Here is an 11276-nt window from a genome sequence, read left to right on the forward strand (position 1 = left end):
ACTGGCTCCCAGCCTTTGCACTGAATTTGTTACTTCAGCTTGAGGCCATCTCCCTGTTATTCTAGATACCACAAGTCCCAAAATCTTGGGGAGAAGACAAACTCATGTTTCCCCCTCAGAGTTACCATGCAATTACACCTGGTCACCATTCCTCTCCACCCAGTAAGTACTTCAGGCCTGGTGGTAACACCTCTTCCCACTAGTCTATTTAAGTTGAAGCAGAATGCCTGCAAAAGAAGAATCAATACCTTTCCAGATGATGCAAACTCATGTAAGTGCCACCAGACATCTCAACATCCTGACTGAAGTGTTTCCAGACACTTGCATCATGTCTCACGTCCCCTTCTCCTCTGCCACGTCCTTTTATTTCTCTGTGAGGAGAGGTGAAGACTTCACATCTTTGAAGATTTAATGATTCAACACAGATGTTTACAAATCACGTTTCACAGGCCTGACTTATACCACCTGTGAATTTCAGCATCCCTACCATCAGTTGGTAGAGTCACCTAGCATAATAACCCCTGAGACCTTCACCCCCTCCTTGTTCTCTCTGCTTCCCCGATACTGACTGACCATTTTCCTTTACAAAAGCATTAATATAAGAGATTTGTACATATTTAGGGAGTATTTTCCACCCTACATTCAGCACAGAGCTTAGTTCCAAATAAGTTCCGTATCAGCTTTAGGAGTAGCAATATTTAGAGTTCTCCCTGTTCAGTTTATAAAACTTTGAATCTTTTTATCAGTCCACAAATGTGCTGTCTTTCCAAAGGCAATGAAAATCCATAAAGAACCTCCTAAATGATGCACCACAGTATTCAAAGAAGATCACACGTTCCCTCTGAGCAGTAAAGGGTTTTCATCATTGCTGTATGATGGACCATGTAGCAGCTTTCATAAAATGAATCAGTATTTAACATGATGGAAAACCATGTTGATAAATCTGTGCTATAATACAGGAGAACCACTTATGAGTAAAATTAATTACTCTAATTTAAAATCAAAAAAGATCGCCAGCTAAGTTTAAGTATACAGAAAGGTAAATAGAGGGCTGGAGAAACATTAAGACTGTATTGTAATTTGGTACAGCTTTCTGTGTGTTATCTATGAATTTCCAATAATACTGCATATAGTAAAGATTGTTAACAACCGTTCATAAATTATGAAGTATTTAAAATCAAAAGTATATGTATTAGAAGTGTAATATCCTTTCTGTTCTCTGGTCATAATGATAGTTTCATTGCATCCTGACTTCCTAGATTAATTTTACTTTTTAATAAGGAACATGTCACTTTCTCTGTGGCATAGATATTGAAAAGAAGAGAAAGAGCAGTTCTGCTACTTATGGACCTAATCCTTACACAAGCAACACAAAGTGCATGGGACTTATCTTCTCATGCAAGAACCACCTCTCTGACTGGACAGCACATTCTGCGAACAAAACAAGGATCAAAATTTTGGAGGAGTTACTAATATTAATAAGGTCACAGAAGAGCATTATTTTACAGTCTCAGAAAGTAGCGGACAAAATGCAGATTGTTTCCTGAATGCTTTCCAATGTTTTGCTAAAAAGGAAAGTGATAGCACAGGAGAAAGCAGTCCACATTCCAGGCACAGGGTAAATGCTAACGTATAGTTTCTAATGAATCAAATAAAAATCTGTAAGAAACTGAGAAATTGCTACATAATTAAGGATTCTGGCTATGCTAACTGGCATTTTAATATATGTTTTGTGCCAACTGATTTAAGCCAGAAAAAATCAAAATAGACTACATATCTTATAAAAACAAACAAACCAAAACCAAACAAATAAAAATTTAAAAAGCACTAAGTATAAATATCTTCTTTCGGTTAAACCCTCTTAGGGTTTAAAAAGCGAGATTAAGTCCTTTTAATCACATCACTTGTTTCATATACATTAACAGATGTGGAAAATCATTTAGGGGTGTGAGGAAGTCTAGATCATGTTGGAAAGCTCACGCATGCAACATATTTGTTATTCCCTTGGTATAATATGCCACAGCATATGTCCATTCCAAGAGTTACCTAAGTTTGCACACCAGTATCTCCATTTCCCACCCATGAACGCAGCCAGTCAGTATGGTAAATTACACATCGATTGGTCAGGGTACATGCCAAGAAGAGGCCACAAAAATATATAAATTACCCCTTGCTCTAATTTGTACTTATGCCATCTAACAGCGTTTTGCTGCACTGCATAGATTATATCAGCTTTAACTCACTTGTTCAGTAACAGCAACTCATTTAGTAACATTAAGCACTATGAAGGCAGATTAATGCATTAATATTTCATGAAAACATGTGGTTAATTAGTAATTCATTGCTTTGGGGGATTTTTGGTTTCACCTCTGTGTGCAGGCTGTGAGCGGTGCTTCCTGGGAACCACGTGCAGTGTCATACACAGAGTGACACTGGATACTGGGACAGTTTTGACAGGTGCAGGTTAACTAGACCAAGCTCTGATGCGAATGTTCTCTCATCACAAGTAGCAATACACACACATATATGGACTACAGACGGATACAACACTTAAGCACCATAAAAGGTATGAGCTACGTAAAGCTGTCGCTCTCTTACATACAACTGACTACATTCTCATTCACCAAATTGCTCCCTGATGCCTCTCATAGGATAAGCCAAAAAAGCCCCAAACTGTGGGTACAGAACTCGCCTGTCACCTCAACCCTGGCAGAAATCACTGACTGTGCATGTCAAGGATGCTGGGCAGTAATGACAACCCTTTCCTTACCTGTGTTTGAACACAGCTCAGTCACTTCACTAAATAGTAACATTTGCTTCAGCAAAGAGCAGCTTTGAGCTGCAGCCAGGTCCATAAACCAGAAGTACCCAGGAGTTGTGCAGGACACTGTTACTCTGCTGTAACACAGGCTGCTGAATTCATTTAAGAATATTTTGCCTCTCTAAAACAAATAGATGCCTTAGCAGTTCTCTGGTTGTCTTTGTAAGATGTTTTCACTTGCTTATTCAGGCACTGTGTAAATCTGAGATCTCCACTAAAGCCATTATAAACAGCATGTTTGGCCTGATCCCATTAATGAGCTCTGCATTCACGTAAAGGATTGTTAAATGGTAGTGTTTTATCAGAAAGAAGAAAGAGGTGATTGCTCTAACGGTGCTACAATCCAGCACTAAAAAATGCTGTTTTTTCCCCAAAGTTAAACACTTAAAAAAAACAAACAACAACAAATGGCATTTCAGTGTTTGCGCATGTGTGTGTGTTTGTATGCAAGGGCAGTAGTAGGAAATACTCTCAGGCACTGAAATATGCATATCTAGAATGTATAACTTAATGTTATAGAGGTCTTGTGTACATGCCAGGAAAGATACAAGCAAGAAAGATGCCAGTAATATGTTTTATTTGATTAGTATTGGCATAAAACCAGCACATTACCATTTGTTTCCCTCATGAAACTCAAGATAAATGGAAATCTCTCTAACATGTTTACACACAAGGAAAGCAAATATTGAATTTAGCACTAAAAAAAAAAAAAAGTAAAAATAATTTCTTTATAATTTTTATTTTAACTTTGAAATGTCATTTGCAGTAATAATATTTGTAGGGGAAACTATTCCAAAATGGAAAATGTTGTGTCTGATGCAAAGCATTATTTTAATCTCATCATTTTAAGCAACATGCTTTAAAACTTATACTTGAAAAAGAAGTATACTGGAAACATTATTCTAATCATTTTTTTTCCTACCATGTGTACCATTACGATATTTGGATACATATTATATTATTTTAAGCACAACTAACATTTCATAGACAATTTTTATTAAATGCAATACAGAATAAATACATTCAAGTATGTTTACAACAATCAATGAGTATGCTCTGTTCGATTCATACCACAGGGTTTGGGTTTTGTCACTCAGATTTGACAGGAGAAATGGCTTCCCTGCACCGCAAAGCATCTATCCTTCAGGGATTATAGTACATACTGGTAGAAAGGAAAGTCTCAGACGGAAATACAACCAAGTTCCAACAAACAAAAGAAATATTCGTTTGAATGAGTTTACAGCTTTTTTTATTCCTCCCCCCTTTTAGAAAGCTGATAAGCAGACAGACTTGTGAAGCAGGTTTTTCCTTCAAGTATGTTCTGAAGACTGACCTTAAACAGCACATTAATATTCATAGCTCTGATATGCAGCATTCAATAGCTCACATCCCTGCTTCCTTTTAAAAGGCAAGACTGGGCCCTTGCTATCCTGCATAACACCTTGAAGCCACAATAACCTCCCTTCACTCACATGCCACCACTTCATGTGACCACTGAATTTTGTTTACTGACGCTTGTCTCCCATACACTGGGCAGCTTGTCGGCCCTGCTGCTCACCTTGCCAAAGGCTGCAAAAACTCACTGTCCACATGAGGAAAAAGCTGGCATCCAACACATTCCGAGTTATTCGGATAAAAGAGACACTTTTCCCCAGCGTCTTACTGTACCTCTTTGATCTGCAGTCTGCAAGCGCTACATGCCCCTGCACATTATTTTCAAGTGTTTCCTCCCTCCTGCCTTGAAGCAATTCTGTTTCTCTTGCATGAAGTATTTTTTCATGCAAGTTTGGCCTTATCAAGAGAGTTCAAGAAGTTCAGTAGAAATTTCCTTCCCTTCTTTGACACATGAAAGCATAAATAAAAATGCTTAATGCTTTAAAAACAACAACAAAAAAGAGTGTACATACTAAAAAAGATATTCTAGAATTTTAGACACATATTTTACACCTCTGCATTGTTGTTAATGAGAATTATCATGGAAAGGGAGAAAGCTCATATTTTTAGCCAATTAGCATCTGACAGATAACATTGTTGGAATTCAATTTGGAGCTCTAAATTGTAAAAAGAAAGCGCTTTTGACATCAATATCCCTGAAACAGGCCTCCAAGCAAAGTTAATTTTTAAGTATTGTTGAATCAGATGCTGATACAAAACACAGAGTATACCAGACATTGTATTTATTATTCTAATCAAGCTACTGTCCAGGCAAAAATCCTGGGTAGTAAACAAGTTTTATAGCTTAGAAATTCTAATTAAAAAAAATATATATAATATTTCTTGTTACTCAGTGTATTTTAAATTCCTTTCAGTTGTGCTTGATAATATGTACAGGACCCAGAATCAACAAATTATTTCTGCAGGTTGGATAACTCATTTACTCCTGGAAAAAACATGAAATGACAGGAGGGACTTAGAGTATTGACCTATATTGCTCACTTAAACAACACACCCTACAAATAATATAACATCACTTGCTTTTCTACACAGAATTACTCTGAAATAGTACCCTGAACTAAGAAGGAGAGAAAGCAGAATATCAAAACCTCAAGCATTTCAGTTTGAAGAGTGTAATTAGTTTACAGGATACTATAAGTAATCACAAATTCCTTACACACAGGCCTCACATACTAAAAACAAAAACCACCAAACATGCAAAACGTGATTACTATCCAAAATTAATTTGTTATTCAACATATCAAGCTCAGATACAAACTTTGATTTATATATCGTATCTTACTGATGGTTTCACCTACCAGGATCAGAAGCAGTATTTTCATTAGAAACTCAAGACTTTCTGTTTTCTAATTTACATGAACGTTCTTGAGTCCCTTCAAGTTAAATCCCTCCTTGGTGCCTACATTTACTCATTGAACAATATTCAGTTGGTCTGAATGAATATTTCTGGTTAAAGCCTCAATTGTTTTTACTTACATACAAAGCAAAACCAAAACAAGATAAAAGTTTGCATGTGCCATCAAAACAGTTCCAAGGAACATAGGCATAAGGAATATCTGCTAGCTCAGCTAGTCCATTTTTCATCCTCTTAGGCCTCTCCCTTCCTCTTACTGTTAATCAATAAACTACCTTCAGTTAGAACACTATTCCTGCAAAACAGAAATGCTAGAACTTTGAGCATCTATGATAAAAGTAATTGCATGTCACAACATCATACCTGAAAATGTAATTTTCAAGAGCTCTCAACTTGTTTTCTCAACATAGGGAAACCATTTCCATCCACTCTTATTCCTAACCACATTCTGAAGAAATACCCAACCTATCTGCAGCTCAGTTCCACCGCTAAGTTTCAGCAACACACAGTGTTGGTTTGTACCAGGAGTAAGATCATGTGTTTACACTTAACTGTGTAATTGGAAGCCCCACCCCTGTCAGGGAAGGGTGTTGGCTTGAGGGAGAGTTGTTACACAATTACTGAAGTCTGAAAACAAACATTTTGCTAGCTTGAGTGCACAAGACTTTTTAGAGCTGAATAACACAAAGGAATGTGGGAAGTCAGGATCACAGCTCCAGATTTATAGCCATCTCAGTTTATTACACTGTAAATAACACCCCTGCAGAAATGGTCAATGGTTTATTTGAATTGAGCAGCACTTCTCTGTGAGACATACATCAAAAAATATCATCCTTACTTCATTCAGCTTGTCTCTCAAGGGAGAAGCCGTTCTCGAGGAGATTTCAAAAGTACTTCCTTAGCAGCATATGCTCAAAGCAAAGTCATGAGGCTTGATGAGTACATTTAAACAAAAACTATAGGTGTTGTCATTGCTAAATTTTCACAGACATAATGCCCTATTCTATGGCGCTGTCAATATCCAAACTCACATCTTGACTTGGAAGCTAACAGTGTTCTGTTATGGATTCCATACCACTCTGCGCTTGGGAGGAATTATCCACTTCTGTTTTCCAGAAACTAAGGAGTACAGACACTGAGGAAAGCAGATCAAACTCTCCTTTCCTGCTAAATTTCCTTACTACCCGTTTACTCAAAGCACTTTTGGGGGATACTTAATAAATTTAGAAATGAATATTCTTGAAAGTCAACTGGATGGTTTGAATGTAGTATTATTTGGGAAACAGTTTATTTCCCTGAAATATCAGGTTACAAATTTAAGAACCAAACCTATAATCCTAATAATAATTCTAACCAAAACAAAGCAACAGAGAAAGTATGTGAAATAAAAACTAAAAGTCACAGTTCAGTATAATTTAATAGAAAATTCATGTAGTTTCTGAACACTTATGAAGAAAATAAAGACCCTGAGGTGGGACAAGCAAGAAAAGCAAAGACTTAGTCAAGAATATACGTTGCATCTTATACACACAGCAAACTTAAACTGGCTGATATAACAGCTTCTGCAAATTCCATTAATTTCATGTGCTTTCTATTGCTAAACAAAATAAAAGCATAAAAAAATATTTGCTGGCAAAGTTCATGTAGGCTACAGATAAAACTTTCTGCCTTCATTGTTGCAGTGCTAACTGGTGTCTATAGGATCTCCTGCTGTTGCTCTATGTGATGAATACAGTGACAAGAACAATGTTATATAGGCAATCTGATATGCACCTAGATTATTAAAACATTTAAATAATCCCCCCTTCCTTTAAGGTAGGAAAGGTTTTCTGAAAAGTTCTGCTACCTGTTTAGGTAACACCCATTTATGAAAACAATGGGCAAATGAATGACAAATATAGCTTATCAGCGGCCTGACTGAAGCAAATCTCTTCATCATCTGGGCTGACCTCAGGCCTGGGCACTGGAAAGCTCAAGAATATGATAACGAAATATAAGAGAAGGAGTTCTTCTACAGCAAACAGGGATGAAATCCACTGATGTTGAAGTTTCCACTTCCATTTTCAGTATTTGAATATTTTGTGGTCAAAGATCTTCTGTCTCCAAGACTTCTGAAATGACAAGCTTCACTTCCATTAAACTCTTTGAAAAACTGGAGAATTAATAGATCACCTAAATTATATTAATTTAATGGAGACATCAAAACACTTTAAAAAAGAGGTAAATAAGAAAGATTTTTACTTATTATTTCCACCTTTTGGAATTAAATGGCTGAATTTGTTTCCTTAAAACACATATTTTCATTTTACAGAGTATATTACATTTAGTGGTAAATGTCTATATATTGCCCCTTCCTTCTTGCCAATTCTGTGAAACTGTTCAAAGAAATATGCAATCTAAGCAAGATACATTAAATTTCACCTTGCCAGGCAGAGGCCTCACTCACAGGGATAGATGTATAGGCTGAAAGGAAGAAACAGGATTGTCTCAGCACTATTCCTTATCTCATGATGCCAGAGCTACAGCTAAGATGAATTTGGAAGTGGTTTTGCTCAAAAAAACCCCAAAAATTAAAAAAAAAAAAAAAAAAAAAAAAGAGTCTGAAATCAACTTTGTGGATTACTATCATTACTATAGGTTTGGGTTTTTTTCTCTTTACTGAATTGTTTTGCAAAATGCAACAACATAACACGCCTCAAGTTTTCATATCATGAGCCACTTAAAAGGTTTTATTTAAATACTTTTTTCTTCAAGGGGACAAAACTGATGTTGGGTAATGCTTGAGCGCCTGCTCGTAGTCAATAACTGCAGTGTCAATGTAGTACTAGCAATAGCAGCAGCTGGTTTCTCTGTAAGAAGCCACCAATGAGACAAAAGGGAGTAAGTCAAAGCCAAAAGATGACTAAAACTTTAATTCAACCTTTATGTGCCTCTAGTAATAGCACAAGTTCTCAAAAAGACATCCAAGTTCTAGGTGCATCAGTAGTCTGAAAGCACAAGATGCTCGGAGTGATAAGCTACTGGGCTGGGATAGCAAGAGGCTAGTCAGGGTAAGTCGTTCTTCCCCTCTGCTCAGAGGAGACGGAGCCAGATTCTTCTTGAAGGTACATGGTGGTAGGACAAGAGGCAATGGTGACACGGTGAAACGCATACTAGGTTTCTCGGAGAGGTTATGTGAGGTTATGTCTTATCTCTGTCAAAACTAGATGACCCTGAGAAGCCTAATCTGATGAGAACTGTGTTGGACTAGATGACCTCCAGAGGTTCTTTCCAACCTAAATTATAACTCTGCAGTGTACTAGCAAAAAACATAAAGACACACCAATGGGAATGGTGAAGCAAATCATTGTCTCATAAAGGGAAATCTAAGAGAAAGCAAAGATGGTTGATTTGGAACATGGAAAATATAGACATATTATCAAAGATTATGTTGGAAAAGCCAACATGATGTGAAACTAAGAGAAAGAATGGCAGTTACCACCAAAACAAGAATAGTATTAACAAACAGCTCAAAGAGAGTACTTATTGAATAGAGGCGTAGTTAACACTAGTTTAGTCGCCAATAGGGAGAAAATAAAATAGCTAATGTCAGCAGAAAAACGTACTTCAAAACTGCCTTCTGCCAGAGCCTTTTCAGAATTTTTTAATGTTCCTTCTGCTCCGTATGCAGAAGTCCCTGTTATTTTACTTCTGCAGTGTTACTGAAATATGGTTTACTGCTTATAACTAATCTGTGACCAAGCGTTGCTACAAGTTTTGACTTTTTACTGCTAAAAATGTATTTTATTTTCATTAGCATCTTTCCTTTAAACTTCTGTTTTTCCATACAATGACCTATGTTTTTCAATATGGGGCCAAATAAGACATTTTAAAATTCTTATGTTTCAAAATATTTTACATACTCATTTTCAGAATTTCTTATTTTTTTCCTTCATTTGCCATTGAGTAGAATAGAAGGAACACTGTGTCTCTACAGATACACTTGTTTCGCTTTCATTTTCTTTCTTTTTGCACTTTTCTTTTTGTCCATCTGTACCTCTTTCTAACTTACTGGGCTTTTTAAAATTAAAATAGTAACTGTCCTGGTTTTTAAACTGTAACAGTAACAATCAGACACAAAAATAGTCACAGGGAAAAGAAAATCAAAGAGGAAGAAAAAGGAATAAACCACAATAATAAAAATTATACATGTTTCTAAAGAATTTTTCATCTGCATATATTTGGTTTTCAAAAAGTTCTAATTTTTAACATTTTCCTTTTCTAATTCAGCTTCCTAAGAGAACAGCTTTTAATGTCATACTGTGTGTTTCTCTACTGATCCCTCCTGCACAGCATGTTTTAGATCTATCAGCAAATTTCAGCAATATTTGAAAAAAAAAAAAAAAAGGCATTTGGGGGTAGATTCCTACAACAACTCTACACAACATGTGACTCCATAGCCACATGAAGCTATCTGGCCTTGGCTTCTGAGAAAATAATACACAGTGTATTGTGCTAAGTGGCAGGCAAAGGGCAGGAGCCAGCCTGCCTGCCAGCACACTCACATAAATCAGTGAAGGCCCATTTATTTATTGCCTGCCAGCAATGGAAATGGAAGAGCCGAGGAACAAGATCTTGGCCTGGCTCCTGGTTTGGAAGTGAAATTTTGCTTCCTCTACTGTCAGTTATGAGCCTAAGTTCTCAAAATATATGCAAGTTGAATGGCTGCGGTATACCTTTTTTGTATGAACAGAAATCAGTATTAGGAGGCTGGCTGTCTTCCACATTCTGGGAAGAAAAATTACCAAAACAAAGGTCCATTCATAACCGTAATGTCTGCTGTCTATAGAAAACATATAATATGCAGTCTTATCATTCCTTAAGTTATGTACCTTGAGTCTTCGCATTCCCTGGACATATCAAACTGTGCTTATATTTTGGAGCAGCACTGCAAATGTGCTTCCTTTGCAATTGACTGTAGGGCTTTAACAGTGTTATCAGAAAATTTAAGTCTGCCTGGATTTCAGTTAGACTATATCTACTTCTGCAAATGTTATTACTAGGATGTATAAGATTATGCAATCAAGCCCATTATAATTACATTGGAGAATAATAGCTCTCTGCAGTTTCAATGCCAATAGCATTTCAAAAGCATCCATAATAAATTTCTAGACATAATCCAACTGATTTTCTCTCTTTGAAATAGGATTTTCGTCTTTTCTGAAGGTGGAAAACTTATTTCCATTTCCAAGGTTCAAAACTGAGTTAGACTCCATTTTTAACATGATTTGTTTTGTTAGTAAAATTAAAATAAATAACTATCTTTCAATAAATGCCTTAACAGTGCAAAATGAGAGATTCATTAACATTTTGTTATGCAGTTCAGTTTTCCCAGCCACCAGTTTTTTCCCCTTCTAAGGCATCTATGAGGAGAACATACTCAATTGCATTTTAAAAGGCCCTGAGGGCAGACATAAGTACTGGGGATCCTACTGATAAAAGCAGAAACTTTCTGTACAACCACTTATTTTGAGATTGTGTTTATTAAGTGACTCCAGTCCTACCGCATTATTTCCTTGTTGATTCCAGTCCGCTTTTGGCCCTATCCCCACTCCCATCTTTTTGAATTCTGGTCATTGTGGGCCAAGCATTTGCCCACATGAGTAG

At 36.5% G+C, this 11276-nt stretch overlaps 1 long non-coding RNA gene across 6 annotated transcripts in view; it reads right to left on the reverse strand.

Annotated features, from left to right (window-relative positions):
- Window positions 1–6159, reverse strand: part of LOC110365038 (uncharacterized) — a 310373-nt gene extending 304214 nt beyond the window's left edge. For 4 of the 6 annotated variants that reach the window (XR_010472268.1, XR_010472267.1, XR_010472264.1 and 1 more), the window contains exon 1: window positions 5994–6150. This is a non-coding gene — a long non-coding RNA (uncharacterized LOC110365038). Of the gene's footprint in view, window positions 1–248; window positions 372–5993 lie in introns of all 6 variants that reach the window. The other 2 variants (XR_010472265.1, XR_010472266.1) reach the window with 2 other exon arrangements.
- Between the last annotated feature and the right edge of the window lie 5117 nt (window positions 6160–11276).

This window comes from Columba livia, chromosome 4 (genome assembly GCF_036013475.1).
Source record: "Columba livia isolate bColLiv1 breed racing homer chromosome 4, bColLiv1.pat.W.v2, whole genome shotgun sequence".
In the NCBI taxonomy this organism is placed as follows: domain Eukaryota; kingdom Metazoa; phylum Chordata; class Aves; order Columbiformes; family Columbidae; genus Columba; species Columba livia.